Below are 18,552 nucleotides of genomic sequence, written 5' to 3' on the forward strand. Positions count from 1 at the left end.
TCATAACTCTCTACTTGTCTGCATGAAAAGGGTTTTGTTTCAATGGGTCCATTCACCAAACAAACTGCATTACTCCGTCCTTCCTCTGTCAATAGCTAAAATTCATCAAACTTGTTTCATCTACACATTTCGCCAGTGGTGAGCCAAGCTTTCTTCTGCATCATTGAGTAAGCATCGGCCAGAATTGGCTTCTCCCTTCCCCTCATTTGAAGGGAAGGGTCATCAAGTCTACTTCTTTGAAAACACAGTCTCCGCATATCATGTTGCGGAGACTCTTCTGTAAAACGATCAAGCTCTAGCTTAAAATAGCTGGATTATTTGCTCCCCTCATCTAAGATAGCAATGCCAGAGCCTTGATCTTTTGAGGCTGAAAAACCATTTTCTACATTCATCTTAAAGTTAATACACAAACGGTTGATTTATTAGTGTGCTAATACTGTGCTTTAGCTTAGAGTATCCTTCATCCTCCTTACTGTTTACACTGACACTTCAGTTTATTTATTGGATGCTGACTCTCTATCAATCACTACCTTCACTTCCTAAGCCACTCGTATTTTATTGATATTCTTTGGCACTAGATATTAATTGGGTTCTCACTCATGCACTGAGTTAACTGCCTTATATACCTAAGTATACCACATCTACGGATCTTTCTTTAAACCAACGCTAAGCCTCTCAAAGAACAAAATCAGACATGTTTGAGAAGTATAAGATCCTTTCCATAACATCAAGTTTCAAGCATGAATTACTTTATATTTACCCAGGATTGGTGTCATGCTACCCAACCTACCATTTCCTAGGCCATGCACTTGGCCATTTTCAGAACTGTCCCAACGCTATCACTCCTCCAGTCTCCTGGATTTGCTGTGATCCACCAAGACTGATTAAAAATTAACATCAGCAGGCTTGAGACCTCCTCTCTTTTATCTAGTGCTTGCTTTGTTTCAAGGGAATGTGCTTTTTCCTAAGCGCAGCTGCCAGCAAAACTTTGCTTACTGAGAGAACCCATGATACGCAACTCCTGGATCCCTACTTATAGGACTCAACTTCTGGATAATCAACTTATCCTCTCCTTGCTGCTGGCCCAGATGGCAGCCTTGATGGCAATCAAGCACACACAACTCAACAAAGGGAAGCTATGTTTGGGTCTGGAAAAGTTAAGTTTTTCACCATGCAGACGCTTTTATAGAAAGCAGAGATGCGAATTTACTGCTCAAATGACCTGCTGCTCTCATCCATGGACAGACAAAAAGGCTGAAGAAGCTCTTGGTAGTCATGCCACAGGCTGGGCTACCATGGCGCTCCTTCTCTTCTGCTGTGCTGGGAGAGGGAAAAGACGCTGGAGTGCCTTTAATGTTTTATAAGGCACACGCAGGAAATTCAAGACGCCCTGGTCGGGTCCTGCCAGCCTCGCCGTGCGCCTGGGACCCTGCCACATAGCACTCAGCACCCACCAACCCTGCCACCAACGTCACCCAGCCGCCCACCGCGACCTCACCCACATCCAGAAGACCCCTGCGTTGTGCAGGCTGGCCAGCCTAAAACTTTCCCTGGGTGAGCGACACCAGTGATTCACATTATTTGAACATCGACAGAGGTAAAAAGGGAAAGGGAAGAAGGCGTGGGGGCGGGCAGGAAGCAAACCCCAGACGCTACTTTCTAAATAGCAGATGTGGCTATTCTGGCTAGCAAACTTCCACTTTAATTTCTAACCCACAGAGATGGGAAATGATTCATGAAAAATCAACAGGATAAAATTAGCTGGAAGGCAGAGAGATAATTCATGCAACCCAACCGTCTTGGGCTGAAGTGCCAGCACTACCAGCGCTGCCTGGCATTTCAGCCTCCGGTGCCCTTCAGTGGCTGGCACCTGGCCAGCAATCAGCTCCACATATATTTCCTTAGTGTCTAAATTAGCCCCTCTGGAGAGCACATCCATCTTTTAACAAGACGGCCTTTCACTCAACACTTTTCTAGAAGTTCCAGTTTGTTTTTTAAAAAAAAAAAATTAAATAAAAATTACCTGGAGTACTCTTTTTCTTCCACTGGTGAACGCTTAGTGGCATTAGAGGGGATGGACTAATGGGACAGACAGGATTGCACACACGTCTGTAAGCCATGGACAAGCTATGCACGAAATTAAAACTGCCCCACGGAGTCAGAAAGTGCATTTCACTCAGTGCATTTCACCGGAGCATCCTTTTCCTGCACGAAGCCACCAATGCACTCAACAGTGACAATCGCGCGCCGGTCTGCCTTTATACGCACCGGTGATTTTTGCAAGACTGCCCTTAAATTCTGTCACGTAAAAAGCATGAACTACAAAACAGTTTTACCCTCGACACAGCCACATGACAGCAAGTTTCCTGAGCAGATGGAATTACTTACAAATAAGCTTTTTATCCCAAAGGCAGATGAGAAACCCCTACCCCTCCTAGAGACCTCTGGACTTCCATCAGGCACTCGCTTACTGAGCAATGCCCCTCCCCACCACCCAACTCAAAAGCTTCAGGAATCAATCGTTGAATTCTAAAGCCTCTGCAGCACCAACACCTCTAAGCAGGTAGTCTCAGCTGCAGGAGAATCCCCATTCAATTGGGACCTATGCGTACAGACGCAAAATAAAGATGAAATCCTGCTTTTGTACAATTTGTCCAGTTGGTGCCCATTAATTTCTGTTGAAGGATGCAACATGACGATTCCTCTATGTTGGTTACAGTGGTCTGAATCTACTTGGGTTTCAGGACATGGCAAGCAGCTCCTTTCTTTTAAATTGTTCAGCAAAAAGAGACAGAATATTTGGGGGTGGGGGAAATGAGCAGCTAGGAGCAAATAATATTTTCATTTGTTCCTAAAATTCTAACAAACTAGCTCAGTCCTTTAAAAACACTAATAAACACACCAGGCAGAACAAGACCAAATCAACTATTTCACAAAATGCAGAGGAAGCAAAAGCAAGAGCCGTATTGTATTTATTTCTCCTCATTTGTACCCTCTTGCAGGCCATTAGGGAGATAAGATCTCACAGTACAACAGACATTATTCAGGGCTGGTAAATCTGTCTACAGGTTAGGGGCTCATGTTACACTGCTTGGATGAGTACTGGCTGAGCATGGGTCACACCGACCCCCTTTTCCTTGGGGCAGGCAGCAGTCCAGATACTCCCGGTGTCAGATCTGCCAAGAAATCAGATATCCGTGTGCTGAATTCACAACCACCACCATTTGATCTGCACATTCCCTTCCATACAGAGAGGGATGTTCGGACCCTGTATATCCTAACACAGCTAACTACAAAAAAAATTCCAGCAGGGCCCAAATGCTTCTGGTCCATTCCTTCAACACCCACTCCTTAAGTGTGTCTTCTACATAGAAGGTATTGGGTTGCACAGAAATTCCTGGGGCCTCTACACTGCGGACATTTTAAAAATGCTGATTAGCAGAAGCATGGAAAGAGCCCAACAACTCATCCAATTCCAGTCCATAAAGAAGTCACAATGACTTCATGTATGGAAGGCACTGAGGGACTACAAAAGTTCATCGACTACCCCAAAAGAATTCAAAAGCAACATTTCAACACCTGACTACAGAATGAGACTTACTTTAAAAAAAAAACAAACAACCAACCACCAGTGAAGTCCATCAGACCTAAAAAGGGCATGCCATCCAGAGGGACCTGGACAGGCTTGAGAGATGGGCCCGTGCAAACCTCACGAAGTTCAAAAAGGCCAAGTGCAAGGTCCTGCATGTGGGTTAGGGCAATCCCATGCACAAATACAGCAGAGAACAGATCGAGAGCAACCCTGAGGAGTGGTACTTGGGGGTATTGGTGGATGAGAAGCTCAACACGAGCTGGCAATGTGTGCTCACAGCCCAGAAAGCCAGCCATATCCTGGGCTGCATCAAAAGAAGCACGGCCAGCAGGTCAAGGGAGATGATTCCGCCCCTCTGCTCATATGAGACCCCCACCTGGGGTCCGGTGTCCAGTTCTGGGGCCCCCAACATAAGAAGGACATGGACCTGTTGGAATGAGTCCAGAGGAGGGCCACAAAGATGATCAGAGGGCTGGAGCACCTCCGCTACAAAGACAGGCTGAGAGAGTCGGGGCTGTTCAGCCTGGAGAAGAGAAGGCTGCTATACGGTCTTCCCAGAGCCTTCCAGTATCTGAAGGGGGCCTACAGGAAAGCTGGAGAGGGACTTTTTACAAGGGCATGTAGTGATAGGATGGGGGGTAATGGCTTCAAACTGGAAGAGGGTAGATTTAGATTAGATATCAGGAAGAAATTTTTCCCTATAAGGGCGGTGAGGCAGTGGAACAGGTTGCCCAGAGAAGCTACGGATGCCCTGTCCCTGGAAGTGTTCAAGGCCAGGATGGGGCTGATCTAGTGGGAGGTGTCCCTGCCCATGGCAGCAGGGTTGGAACTAGATGATCTTTAAGGTCCCTTCCAACCTAAACCACTCTATGATTCTATGTTAGCATCTAATTTAGTTGGTGCTAGCTCTCAATGCGTCCAGCAGATGCAGTAAGTGGATCCACCTTCCTGGTGGTACTGCTTTTGCAAGTGCAATGCAGTGTTAGCTGGTGGTCTGCACTGAGGGTCAGGTACCACTGCACCCATCCAGTAGTCCTTCATAACACGATTTAGAAAAAATTTCTCAAGGAACAAAGCAACTTACACACATACCATGCATGAAAAAGTTCTCTTCCCAATCACGAAGGCAAGAGAAATTTCAATAATTAAAAATCTTCTGTTCTTCAAAACCAGAACGATCTCATTTGAGCCCACAAAAGATAATCTGCGTGCCTAGGTGCATACACATGACAACTCTAGAATGTATTTTATTCTTCACAAAATTATGGTCATGTGTCAGTATTGATTTTTCCTTTGGTCAGTTTCTGAGTGTTTTCATTACTTTCCTCTGAAGGGATAAAAGCACTGGATTCCTCAGACTGTGCCGTATTTAACATTCACATTAGCCTTTCCAAGCAAAAGGTGTCCAATTTAAAGAAAGCAGCGGACCACATGAAGTACTCCAGCAGCCTCAGAACAAAAGAAATTTATTTAAAAAAGACAAAACACAGCAACAGCAGCAAAACCCCCTGGTACACAGAGACACAAGGAAGTCAAGTTTATCCAAATGAAAGGTGCAAAGAGGAACATGCTAGGAGTGGAAAGGTAATCCAGCCAAACTTACAACGTCTTTCAAGGAAGATGCTGTGTACTCTTAGTCTGCTTAGCTGTTTGAGTCTGCAGTTGAAGGACCGCATTTAACTCCACTCAGCATATTATGATACATTTTCAAAATAAAGCTTCATTGTACTGAAGAGGAATGTACTGGACAATATTTCACATTGGTTATCAGCCTGGAAACAGCTGATGTCCCTGCCCAACATCAATTCCAATTACTGGCCTTCACCACCCTGAACCACTCTGAAAGGGTGTTCGTGGGTAGCCACAGGAGCTGTGTGCCCATGGAGCACTCAGGAGCCGGGAGCCAGTGCTCCCCGGCATGCAGGAGTGACCTGGCTCGGGGACCAGCAAAGGATGCTCAGTGCCTTGGCTCCCCGCTGCGCAAGGCAAGAGCACCGCTGGCTCTCATGGGTAGCTAATTAAAGCAATTCTAGAGCTGCCGCACAAGATAATTCCCCATATCACCTCCCATGCACTTTCACCACTCTGTCCTCATACATCACCCCCAGTACCCACGGTCAAGCTTCCAGCCCCCAGCAAGTGGGCCACCGGGAGCACCAGCCACAGCAGGGCTCGACGCCGACACTTATTTCGGAGCGGCAGTCCCCCCTCCAGGACAAGTCACAGCAGTTGAAGTAGAACTAGCCTTGCTGAAAAGCCAAAGCCTAAGGAGGAAAAACAGAAAAGGGGCAGAGAAACGAAGCCATTTATCAGAGCGTGCTGAAATCGGACGATTTTTGCCCTTCTGATGGGCCCCTTATTGATGGCTGTCCGTGACCGAGGGACTGCACTGAAACGGTCTTCTGCAGTATGCATTACCGATCTCCCTCTGGAGGCTGCCAGTTTCTGCAGCTTAAACCTTAAATCATATGTATAATGTTTTTACCTTCTGACTGCGGAGAAACTGTTCCGAGTCTGAAATGCTGGAGCGCTGCCTCCTTGCCTTGCGGAGAGAGGAGGGAGGCCTTTGACTGGCAGCTCTCGGGGATGTCGGCTCGCACAAACACAGCAATGCCCAGGAAGCACAACTGCAACGCCTGACGGTTAGCAGAAACACAGATTCTTGAAATTATGTGTGAAGTTTGGGACAGAGGGAGGAAAAACGCTGGTGCTAGCACCACCTTCACCGACTCTAGCTGAAGCCTAAAGTGAGACCTCTAAAAACTCACAGTGGACATGTGAAATGCCAAGTTAAAATTTACACTGGTCCCCCTTCACCGCTGCTTTCTGCCCTCCTTGCTCACAATCCTCCGGGTCTTTTCTGTTAGTAATGTAGTGCCTACCACGTGGTAGGCATTTTAAAAGAACAACTATCTAATGTGGGATGCCTGTGTTGCCCTCCTCGCCAGCTTTCTCCTCCATCCACCTTGGCTGCTCCCACTTTCAAAGAAGTCACAGGACTGCTCTATGTTTTCCACGGCTCTTTGTTTGGCCTCTCACCTGCAAACATTCTCCCTTTGCGAAGAACTCTTCCCTCACCTTCTTTCTGAAGATGCCACGCAGGGCGACAAGAACCTGTCTCTCACCTTGTGCTCTCCACTTTCTCTTTGGGAGGCTGCACTCACTGCTGGCATCCACTGGCATGGGCAAGTTTAACTAGCAGGGATTCCTAAAAAGCAACATTTTACTATGCAGCTTTAGAAGGACCATTGCTCTAGGGGCCTTGTTTAAAAAACACCTTCAGCAGCAGAGAAGAGGTCACCGGGAGAATGGAAGAGCCTGAGGAATTAAAGTCTTTGCTCCACTACTGTAGAGAGGTCAGTGCAAGAGGAAGCACTGAAACTGTCTGCAGCTGCACAGGAGCTCTGGTCCAAGAAACCTCACCCTGTACAACACAGCTCCGGGGCGGGTGCGCTGTAGAAGTGCCCGTGATGAAATACGCCACAAGCCTGACAACACGGGGTGAGACACAGAGCAGCAAAGGCAGCACCGCACAGCAGGGCTGCCCAGCAGCAGGGTGGCAGGAATTCTGCCACTTGCTCAATGCCAGCAGTTTTTCCAGGTGCAGACCCACTTCAGCAGCTACGCCTGTGCCTCAGGCAGCTCTCAGTCCTGGGGTCCGAAGGACTTGTACTCAGGTGAGAGCCCAGGTCAAAGATCTCCACGCTGATGCAAGAAGACAGATAAGTCTATCCGGATGTGCGTCCAACTGACTCCAGATTTCTTAAAATGCCAAAAAGCTGCAATCCACACTGAGGAAGAAAAGTGATGTTTGCTTGTTTTGGCCTTCTTGAGAAAACCAGTTGTTCACAGGTCTCAGATACACATGTTCCCAACGCATCCAAAGTTCCCACCTGCACTCCCGCTACTGGGAACAAGAGTCATTACTCCTTACAGCTACCCGGTCTCGTGTATTCGGATCAAGTTTTAACATCTTAATTTTTCCTTCCGGAGGTCCCCCAGTTCACCTACAATTTATAATCTATTTGGCTGACCAAAAACCCCAAACACCAACCCTAAAACATTTTGTCCTTGGGACCACGTTTAGTTTCTTCATGCAGATCTTCACACATGTGCCAGTAATACCAGATCAGTAATAACAATTTTAAATATGCTACTCTGAAATGCCATGAATTAAATGAGGCTTTTTTTGATGGTGAAGGCAGTACTTTAAGAGCTTTGGAAACGGTTAGTAGCATTTGCAGCCAAACCAGCAATAGAAAGACCCTGCTACCAGCAACTTTAAGAATAAAGATATAGGTGAAAGCACGTGCTTCTCTGGTGTAAATGGATACAGGGGAGGAAAAAAAACCAACCCCAAAACACAGCTTTGCTTGTGAATTAACCAGCATGAGACAGAAGTTACAAAATGAAAGAACACCCAGAAAGGATAAAGTGTACGTGGTACTCTTTATAAAAAGACCAGAGACCTCTCTTGCCTGGGCTTGTCGTTTCCCCCCTCACTACATGTACTTTACTGATTCCTGACTCAGGGCGGTGACTTCCATTCGGTGGCTCGTGGCCCCCCAGCCGCTGCGGCAGAGCAGCCCTCCCGCTTCAGGCTCCTCTTACCCTCCTCCAACCTGCTTTGAGCAGGCCCATCGCTTTCCAGCAGGCAAAATGAGTAAACCACCAACCCCGACCCCACCCCGATAAGACCGACCTTGCCTTAGTACGACAAAAGTAAGATTTCAGACAAGCCTTTGCTTTTGTTCTTATTACATAAAACCAGATATGACCCTCACAATACTTAACCTGTCAGAAAAGCACAAGTAATTGCTACCAGCAACCAGTAAGGCTCACGATGAGAGCGCCCCCCACAAACTGGCCCAGAAAGCACTGTGCTTCACACATGATCCACCAAGATGCCAGAGGAGCAACAGGGCCGCTCTCCTGAAGTCAGCAAGCTCTGCAGCAAAGCCGGCACCGAGCTGGGAGCACAGGACCTCCCTTGCACTCCATGGACATGGCCACCAGGCAGGAGGGAACGCTGGCTTCCCCTGGTCCTGCTACTCCACACCACAGCGGGATCAGTCAACTCAGCACCCAGCCAAGAGCCAGGGCAGCCTTCAGCATCTCCCACTCCTCCCTCCAACCTTCCCTTGGTGAGTGGTTCCATCTCCTTCCACCACCTTTCCTTGGCCAACACAGCCCTTCTGCTGGCCACACCAAGAGCCCCCACGCCTGAACTCGTTCGTGATTCGAGAGCCCTGTGCTGCTCGGCCCCGTGCTAAGCTATTTGTGCAGCGGGAACACTTTTGGTCAAAGCGCCCCTTGCAAGAAGCAAATAAGCATCATCCGAGTACTTTCATTTCCGATTGCAACTTGCACTCGAAAACAAAAAAAATGCGCTGCCGTCCTCCTCGGGGATGCGCGGCTATTGTGGGGTTTGTACACAAGACATGAGAAAGTCGAAAGAGTCATTTCCCTTTCCACTTTCATTGCTTATAAACTCGGTGAAACGGAAATTTAGGGGGAGACGGAGCCCAACCCAAGCCGCGTGCCGTGCTCCCGCTCCACCGGTCTCTAACAGAGTCAAACCTCTCGCCGGCAGGACCGGATCCAGGGGGAATTGCTGGATATTTGGGGCCGGGGCTCAGCAGAACGAGACGCACACCTGCAGTGCTAGAAAACAACCTTTTCTTATGGTCGCATTGGTGTTTTATGGTTGTTTTGGGTTTTTTTTTCTTTTTTTTTTTTCCCTTTTAAGCTGGTTCTGCCAGTTCTCCTCCCCGTTAATGAGAGGCATTAATCACTGGGAAAAGAGGAAGCAACAACCGAGCCAACAGCTTTGCCCACAGGCCAGCATATTTTTTTTTTTTTTCAAAAAGGGATTTGAAACAGCACACTGGAGGCATCGTCCTTTTCCCTTTGGAATGTGCCAAGAGATATACAGGAATCGGGTTTAAAAAAATGTAACATATATATATATATAAAAATCACGTTATTCTGGAGCTTTTACAAAGAAGCCAGAAGTACAGCGACTTAACAATAATGATAGAGGGGGGAAAGGCCAGAAGAACAGGCATTTGGTGAAGTTTTTCCACGCGAGTCAAGCAAAGCATCCCGCAGCTACCGCGGGGTTCCCGCCGCCCGCCGGGCTGCGCCGGGCCCCGCTCCGTCGCGGAGGATGGAGGGAGGCCCGGCGCAGCCCGGCGGGCGGCGGAAACCCCGCGCCGAGGTGGCCCCAACCCGCCGAACGAGGGCCCGTCCCACAGCGGGGCGACCCGGCCGCCCCCGCCGTCGCCATCCCCGGGGAGCGGCCCCGCCGCCCCGCCCCCGCGTTCCAATGTGGCGCGCGCCCGCCCGCCCCCGCCGCCCATTGGCTGCCGCCCGCGTCACTCGCCGGCCCCGCTAACGGCCGCCGGTGGGGGGGGGTGTGGAGGGAGCGAACGGGGGGGGGCGCGATGAGGGGAAGGGCGGGAGCGGCGCGGCGGGGACGGGCCGGGCACAGCGCCGCCCGCCCCGTAGGGGAAAAGGCAGCCGGGGGGGGGGGCCGCTACCTGTGCCCGCGGGTCGCCGCCGACCCGCCCGCTACGGGCACCCCTCATCCGCCCCCCGCCCCGGGATGGGCCGGCTTCTCGCCACCCCACCCCCCCGCCCCCGCGCTCCGCAGCCATTTTCGTGGCCACCTTGGCTACCAGTGGGGCTGACTCACCTCGGCGCTGCGGGCGCGGGGGGCCCGCCTCGGTGTCCGGGGGGCCCGCTCCGCCCGGGGAGGGGAGACAGGGTGGGGGGAGGGGGGGAGAGCCCAGCTGGCTGCGCCCTCCCTCCCCGCCGGCCCCGCTGGCTAGTCCCAGGCGAGGACGGGTCCCGGGGCCGGGCCGGGCTCGGCGGAGGCGGCGACGGCGGCTCCCTCCCTCCCGGCCGTGACCACCATCTTATTAGCACAGGAAATGACATGGAGAACGGAAGAGAGGGGCGTTCGGGGGCCGAGCCCGGGGACCCCCCGAACCGGGGGGGAGGCGCCGCCGGCCCGGCCCGGCCCGGCCCGCCAGGGCTCCCGGGGCCGCGGCTCTCCCGCCTTCCCTCCAAATATCCGGGGTGGGAAGAGGGGGGGGCGAAATAAATAAAAAACAAACCCCAAAAGCCGCACGAAGCAGGGGAGGAAAAAAAAAAAAAAAAAACAAACAGAAAAAGCCGAGCAAACCCAAACCGCCCCCGGTTCCCACCTCCTGCTCTGGAGCCGGCGAGTTCCTCGGGGAGCCGGCGGCGATCTGCGCCCGCCGCCGGCCAGGGGCTCGGGGGGGCCCTTAAGGACAAAACCCGTCCGGGCGGGGGGAGCCGCCGGCTGAAGGGGCCCGGCCCGGAGGAGCCGCTGGGCTCCCCCCCCCCCCCCCACCGCCCTTACCCCGGGCGCTGCCGCGGCCACCACCTGCCGCCGCCCGGCAGCCGCCGCGGCGCCCCGCCGAGCGGGACCCGGCCGCCCGCCTCGGGGGGACGGCGGTGAGACCTGTCCCCGCCCGGGGACGGTGCCCCGGGGCTCCCCCACCGGCCGGGGGAAGGGTCTGAGCGGCCCCGGGGCGGGCCCCTCTGCCGGCGGCGGGAGCCCGGCGGTGCGCGGCTCCGGTCGCCCGTTGGGAGCCTCATGCCCTTGTGCGAGCGAAAAGCGAAATGCGGAGGATGCGGTGTTTTCCCTGGCGCTCGGAGCTCGATCGTATTTCAAATTACCCCCCCAAAAAGGCAACCCACCCAACAGCAACGGCGGCAACAACAACAAACCCTGCACTCGGGCTCTGTGCAGAAATTACGGGCAGCATGACGGATGACAAAAAGTAGGCATAATTTAATAAACAGAGGAAGCATGTCTCACCAATAAAACAATTTCTAAATAAAACCATCTGCAAGCATTAAATTTGAAACAATGCAAACTGTTGAGCTGCTTTGCCAAAAGAGGCACAGCGGGGGGTAAAGAGAGGGATGGATAAATAGCCATAATTTTCCAGTTCCTTTGGTTGACAATGGGCTTGTATGCAAACAGGGCTGTGGTGACAACGTGCATGCTTGGATACTTGGAACTACTTCCCTTTTTCTGCAGCCCTGAGAAATACCCTTTTCTGCAGTCTCAAGAAATAAAATTCTTTCCTAATATCCTCCACCCTGAGGTGCCTACTACAAAGGGATGGTGTGGAGCAGAGAAAAAGCAGTGAGGGCATAAAATAAAAAAGGATGTAGCCCAAGAAAAACAAAGGCCCACTTCTGCCATCCTTGAGCTGCTTCTGCTGCCGTCACTGAGAGTTTGGGAGGTGGCAGGACTTCAGGATCAGGTCTTGATGTATCACGTAAGTCGGCAAAAGATAATTTGTCTGCAAAAGAAGGAAGGTAATTAACTCCGGTTCGAAACAAGTTTGCTTCGCAAAGGCAGCCAGTGTGGCACAGATGACTATTCGGAAGTTCAAATGAGTATCATTTGTCAGATCTCCAGCTGTGGTACACTTTTTTTTCCCCATTTCCAAGCTCTGGGGAGAGGATTCCTACTCTGAGGGTGAGCGTGCTGTGTAATTTTACCCCTTCCAGTAATCGCAGATAGATGGACTTTGAGGCACTTGCACTTGCCTGGGAAAGACATACCATAAGCTGTCAGCACCTTCAGACTCCTCAGAAATATTAGAGATCCTAATAGAGCTGCCCTAGTTTGCAGTTTCTCTCTGTGTGCTGAAATGTGTGAGAACACTGAAGTGGCAGCAAGTACGACAATGGGCTTGTAAATATGATTGACGAATGAACCGAGGGAAAAAATAATAATTAAAAAAACCAATAAAAATCATGGAAGTAATACAAATGCATGCTGAATGCCATGCTAATTTGGAGTAATAGTTTTGCTATAGCTGTTATAGTCTAAGGCTGTAAGAGCAGGCTTAAAGGGAGGCATAAAGCTTTTATTTATAAAGAAAATTAAATATGTAAGTACAATATAAATAAAAGCTATTATGTCTCCTTGCAAACACAGGCATGCTAATTTATTGGGAGGGAGTTGCCTTCTCTTAATGCGTGCCTGTTGTCTCTATATGTTTAATAGTCGGGTGATAAAATGCCCGTGAAGAAGCTTTTGTGTCTTTTCTGTCTAGAAAGTAATTACAGAAGGAACACAGCACAAGCTTGTAGTCTCTCTGCAAAAATCTTACCTTTGGGGCTTGGAAAGGCTCCCCCTTCCTCAGCAAACTGCCCCCTCACTCATTAAGAAGACAGGATTTATTTTGTTTTAATGAGTGCTTCAGCACTTTTTCCTTGCGTTCAGCCCCAGCTCCATCACCCACAGCAATTCCCCTCTGTCTGCCGGGCTCTCAGAAAAAACTTTACAAACGGCAACATCAGTTAGGAATGAGGTAATTAGGTGTCGACTTTCCAGTATTAGGCTGTCAAATCTGTTCCTCCATGAAATGCTGGATAGTCTCCCGGAGAGGCGAAAAGAGTTCTTCTACTGACGCTAAACTTTTAGCCAATGGTATAAAAAATAACGCGTGCAATAGTGGATAAAACAAACAGAATCCAGCTTGTCAACAGCTACGCTTAAATGGTCTTCAGAGCTCAGGATGCTGGGAGTCCGCAGGTACCTCTGCCAGCTGCAAAGTCCGACCCCTGCAGCAGAAGCGACTGGATGTATTTTGCGCAATGAGCACATCATTCCCTAAAAACGCCCGGTGGCTCAGGCGCGACGCTGCAAAGAGGCGGGGAAGTCAGGACCTGTGCTGCAGGTGGGCTGGTGGGGGGCTGCCTCCCCTGGGGGTACCTGGCTGCCTCCAACAGTGTGCCCCAGAAAAGGTGGAGAAGCGTTGGGGTTCTCCTGTAAGCCAACATGCACAGCAGCTGTCACGTTACTGAATATTCTCTCATTTGAGTTTGACAACATCCTACAAAACCACATCAATACCAAAAGGCTGGTGTCTGCTTCCCAGGCTTCGAGGAATCAGTTACTTGGGGCCAAACTGCCTCTTCCTCCAGGAAAGGTCGCTGGGTTGCAAGCCGAAAGGAAAATCCTCCTGCCATTACCCAGGCAACACCTTTCCTGCACACGGAAAAGATTCAAATCTGCAGGACCATCGGGCTGATGCTCTCAATCAGCGTGAAGTTAGCTGGCTGTTAAGTCTGTTAACTGGCTTTTAGCATTAAAAAACGCTGGTAAGAAGCCACATCAAAATGAGGGACATTTCTCTTCCACACGATGGGTTGTTGGATGGTGAATTGCAATACAGATTTTTCCCTTTGAAAATCTGAAAATGTCCCACAAAAGAAAAGAAAAAGGAAATTGCATGACTGAGAAGGAAATTCGGCCAGAAACCTGTAGTTACAAATGACTGTAGCAGGGTGGGACAGGCCCTGAAAGAGGCGCGGGGGAAGAGCTCTTTGAAGAGCACGTAACTGTGCAGAGCTGCAGCTTGTGTTTATTTCTGCTGTACAATGGAAGCGGCGATGACCTTTACCCAGCAGTGCTGTGTCTTTTTCCTCATCATGCTATAGGAGTCTTTCACCGTTATCAGTAGAAGAATATGAATGCTTTAGCAATCATGAATTTTGAACTTTGAAGTTCTCCATGAATTTTATGGATGTCACTGGATTAAGCCCCCAAGGAGGCAGATAACCATTACTGAGTTCAACTGGAAAGTAAGAAACTTCTGGGTGCAACTTTCTCCCCTTTTCTGTCTTCTCTGGGCCCTCCCAGTTGTGCCACCATCTACTGAGCCCATCCCAAGAGCTAACCTGAGCCTGCTTGCACCCGCACCACAGCAGTTCTGGTGCCAACAAGAGAGGAGGAAAAGGCACCGTTAGGGACAGCAGGGACGGTGGGATCATCTTACCTGGGGTTTAGATTGTGTATGGAGCCAGGGAACCCCCCTGGGAATGCTGTAGAGCTATATGGGAATTCGAGGGTATAGTTTGATGATAAAGGTGCCATGATGCTGCAGGTGGGTAGGGCCACTCCAGCAGGCATAGTCCCTTAGGCTGGCACTGCTGCCCTCTCTGAGCTGGCTGGCTAACTCAGAAGAAAATTAGCAGCAAAAGGAGGTGGTGGGACCATGCTGTTGGGGGAGAGGAGGGAAGCCGGACCTCATCTGTGGCAACTACAAGCCACTGGATCAGCCTCGGCATCCGCGCCTCGGAGGCAGTGCTGCCTTTAGGATTTCATGCTCTGTGGCGGGTGGGCGCTGCCACAGCTGCCCAGCCCCGGCCGTGCTGACAAGGCTGTTTGCAGGCCATGAACTGGAGCAGAGAGCTGAACTGAGTTAAAAATAATCCACCAAAAAAAGAAAAAAGCTGCTTAGTTATCGTAGTATTGGTGCGTGCATGTGGGTTGCCTTTTACCCAGATCGGTGCCCGTGTCTCAAGCTGCGGGGACAGCAGCGGGAATGAGCACTCAAACTGCAGCCAGAAACCCAGAGGTTAGATCACCTGCCCAAAAACCAATCCTGAAATCTTTTGGACTAGATGAGGCACATACAAATAGTGCCCTTTTCAAACACTGGGGTTTGAGAATTTGTGCTGGTGTGTTTTTAATGAATAATCAGAACTGCTTTTCCATACGAAATGGTCTCTCTGTATCTGGCCCAAAGACTGGAAAGCGAGGAATGTCTCTACTCACAAGCACTTCGGAACTCTGTGGTTTGTTTCTAGGCATCCGTCACATGTTTTGGCAGTCCATAGGAATGCGCACTTATGTATATCACAAGTAGCTATCCTGCCTTGAGCCAAATAACTTGTGTTAAACTATAAAGTTGTCTTTAAGAAAGACACTGAGCTCTGATCTGAAGAAATCAAGAGATAGAGAATTTATCTTTCCCGTTGTCCTCACCCTCCTCATTATGAATGTGGGCTTGGATTCTCTGTATGAATTTGGCTGCATCCACTTTCTAGCCACCAGTTCTTTTTATGCTTTTCTTTATACTTTGATACATTCTGGATATTTTCTTGCAAAGAGGCTCTCTCCACTGTAGTCTAGTCAACTCAAAGTATTTCTTTCTGGATAAGTTAGCAAATGGATCTCTTTAAAACTCTCAACAAAAGACATTTTCGCCAGTCCTCATATTGTTTTCCTGGTTTTCCTGTGAACCCTGCTCAGTTTTTCAACATGCCTGTTAAAATATGGTTGCCTGAACTCCCCCTGGCAATCTAGGGTCCACCTAACCAAAAATACACATAAATATATATATACACAAATTTCTTCTTTACAGCTATGCTATCAAGTTCACCCTAGTATTTCTTCATGTCATGACACTGCACGTTCCCAGTGAACTGTTTGTACTTTTACCCTTTCCAGAGCTGCTGTTACCCAGGGGATACCCAGGGGATACCATTCCATCATTCCGTGGGAATGGCCTGTGCCTGCACCACCATGCATGGCGCTGCCCGCAAAACCCCTTTCTGGGAATGGGCCCGTGCTTCTGACATCAAGCACTCTCAGATCAGGTAGCCTAACACCTCCTCTTCCCTAGTTTGCTAATCTTGATGTCACCTGTGAATTTTATCAGCAGTAATTTTATATTTAACATTCTGGTCACTGATTAAAATACTGAATAGGTTAGATGTAAATAGGCCTTTTTAGAAAGTCCAGCCACATCACTGTCTGTGTTTGCTGGGGATTCTCCACCAACAATTTGGATTTGAGATCTGAAAGGAAACAGTTCTTAAATGTAGTTAATGGCTGCATTATTAATATAAACAATGCTAATCTGGATTGATTAAAATGTCATCAGTACTCAGATATCAGGTTTCTGTAATGCTGATAATATGCAGTTTATTCCTACCTCAGGGGTACAAACTCGTTACACCGGCTTATAAACGGGAGAGAAAATAACTCTTATACACAGCTACGTGGGTTTCATCTGTTCAGGGTACGCTGAATTTAAGTGCACATCCCAGCTGCTCCAAAGGTGTGTGTGGTGCCCTGCCTGACCCGCTCGGACGCCGACTGCCCGGGCTCAGCCCCGTGTGTGACTGCGGGTCCCCCTCGGTGCTGGGTGCCATTCACCAGCCCACTGAGCTGCCGTTTGCTTCCCTCCAACTGCACCCCAAGTGGTAGGGCTCCAGTGGCCTCTGCTCCTCTGTCCCACGGGACCAGCACATCTCTAAGAAGAGAGCTAGGAATGCATTCAGCTCCCTCCTGAGATCCACGGCTTCGTCCATGCTGTGGTGGGAGCTCCAGATGCTGCTGCATATTTTTTTGGCTGCATATCCTCACCCGGGGCTATTTATCAGTTCGTTACTAGTTGTTCATCTATTGCAGTACCTTTGAGGCTGAGCTCCTCAGCAGGGGACACAAATTGAGAGAGGTTGTCCTCGCTCCAGCCCGACTCTTGCAGTACATGTTGTAGCTTTGTTCCGTGCCGACCTTCGCTGAACTCTCTACCCACTCTTCTTGCCAGGGAGTTGCAGCTAATCCGTGCTGCTTTTGGGAAGGCTGGGAGACCCCCTTTGCTGCTTGCTTCCTCGTGAGAAGATGGTCCTTATCAGGCAGTCTTACAGCCTGACTTTAAGACAGCCAGACGGAATGCCTCCTGCACACATCATTTATTAATATTTCATTTTATTGGCGGGGGGGGGGGGGGGGAGGAGTGTTGCACTTCCAGAAATGCTAACACGGTAAAGTCACAGGCACTCTGTGCTACACTTATTACTAGCTGGTGTGATCCTTAGCAGGATAAAAAAAGACTCTTTTATTAAAATAAGTTAATTCAACTGCACAACCGAGAAGAGAGCTCTGAAGCAAATAGTTCCAGCAGATTTTTGCAGGTGGAGCCTCCGCCATTCACTGCTGCACCGGCGTATTATGTTACGGGCACTACATCATGACAACATGATCTATAAATCTCAGGATTCTCTCTTCCAAATTAGAGACATGTAGATCAAATTTAGCTCTGAATTGAAGTTTTATTTAAGGTACCCAAATTCATCTACGTCAAATAAATACTTCTGCGTGGTTTTGAAGTCCTAGAGAAAAAAAAAAAGATTTTTGTAGCAAGTAATTTGTCATTTGTTTTTTTGCAGTCCAGACCATTTCATGTTTTTCTAATGCATCAGTCTGAAAATGGTTGTGACTGGAAGCTAATAATAAACAAGAAGCAAAATGACTGTCCAGACCTTATTGTCTGTAATGAGAAGAAAATTGGATACAATTATAAACCTTTGATTTTTTTTACTTATCTCAGCTGTTGATAATAGCATAATTGAAGATAATCAAGTTGCTTTGTAAAAAGAGCGTTCACTTAAAGGGCGACACATTGCACTTAACTATAGTATTAAAGAACGCAAGGGGAAAACAGCCTTTAATTTTGTATTAAAAACAGGATCTGAAGAAAAACAGTGGTAGGGAACTATAGTGTTGCCAACTCTCATGACACTTGGTATTTTCCTTAAAGCTTCTGATTACATGGGTTTCTCAGCTTTCACTTTAAAAATAGTGCTTTCTTGTCCTCTGGCTAAGAGGTTGCAGAAAGCCTGAGCTTCTGTGCAAAATATTTAAAGATTCCTAAGCTAGAAGTAAATAAAAGGCAGCCACCTTTTTATTATTACTTTAAATGTCATGATTTTAAAGCTAGTTCTGGCTGCTCAGTGGCTGGCTTTTCTCCCTGAACCCTGCAGGCTACCAGCGCTCCTGCCTAATGACAGTGGGTTTAAGTCAAGAACCACCTTTGTGTGTTCCGCGTTTGAGTCGCACCTGGGTCATCTTACAGTCTCTACATCTTCCATTAATACAAGTAATAACAACGAGTAACAAAAGTAATAACAATGACTATGATGCAGGGTATTTTTAAAGCAAAACAAGCTACTTCATCAAAAGCATTAAAAGCGTTCAAGTCCCACTGAGATGAAAACAGTGTTTCCATGGGTAAGACTTGCATGGATAAGCTATTTCAGAAAATACCTTTTTTTGAAAAATGAGAAAAGTTTCTTTTCTCATTTTCTTTACCTTTTCTTAGATGAGCTTA

The 18,552-nt window shown here is 48.9% G+C and overlaps 1 protein-coding gene across 4 annotated transcripts in view; it reads right to left on the bottom strand.

Moving 5' to 3' along the window:
- The window catches only part of PRDM11 (PR/SET domain 11), a 43,973-nt gene extending 33,035 nt beyond the window's left edge, over positions 1-10,938 (bottom strand). Inside the window, exon 1 of one of the 4 annotated variants that reach the window (XM_063332110.1) lies at positions 10,804-10,938. The gene's annotated coding sequence lies outside the window, so the exon portion shown is untranslated. Of the gene's footprint in view, positions 1-10,289; positions 10,586-10,803 lie in introns of those variants that run through there. The other 3 variants (XM_063332111.1, XM_063332112.1, XM_063332114.1) reach the window with 3 other exon arrangements.
- Between the last annotated feature and the right edge of the window lie 7,614 nt (positions 10,939-18,552).

Source organism: Chroicocephalus ridibundus, chromosome 4, assembly GCF_963924245.1.
Source record: "Chroicocephalus ridibundus chromosome 4, bChrRid1.1, whole genome shotgun sequence".
Lineage (NCBI taxonomy): Eukaryota > Metazoa > Chordata > Aves > Charadriiformes > Laridae > Chroicocephalus > Chroicocephalus ridibundus.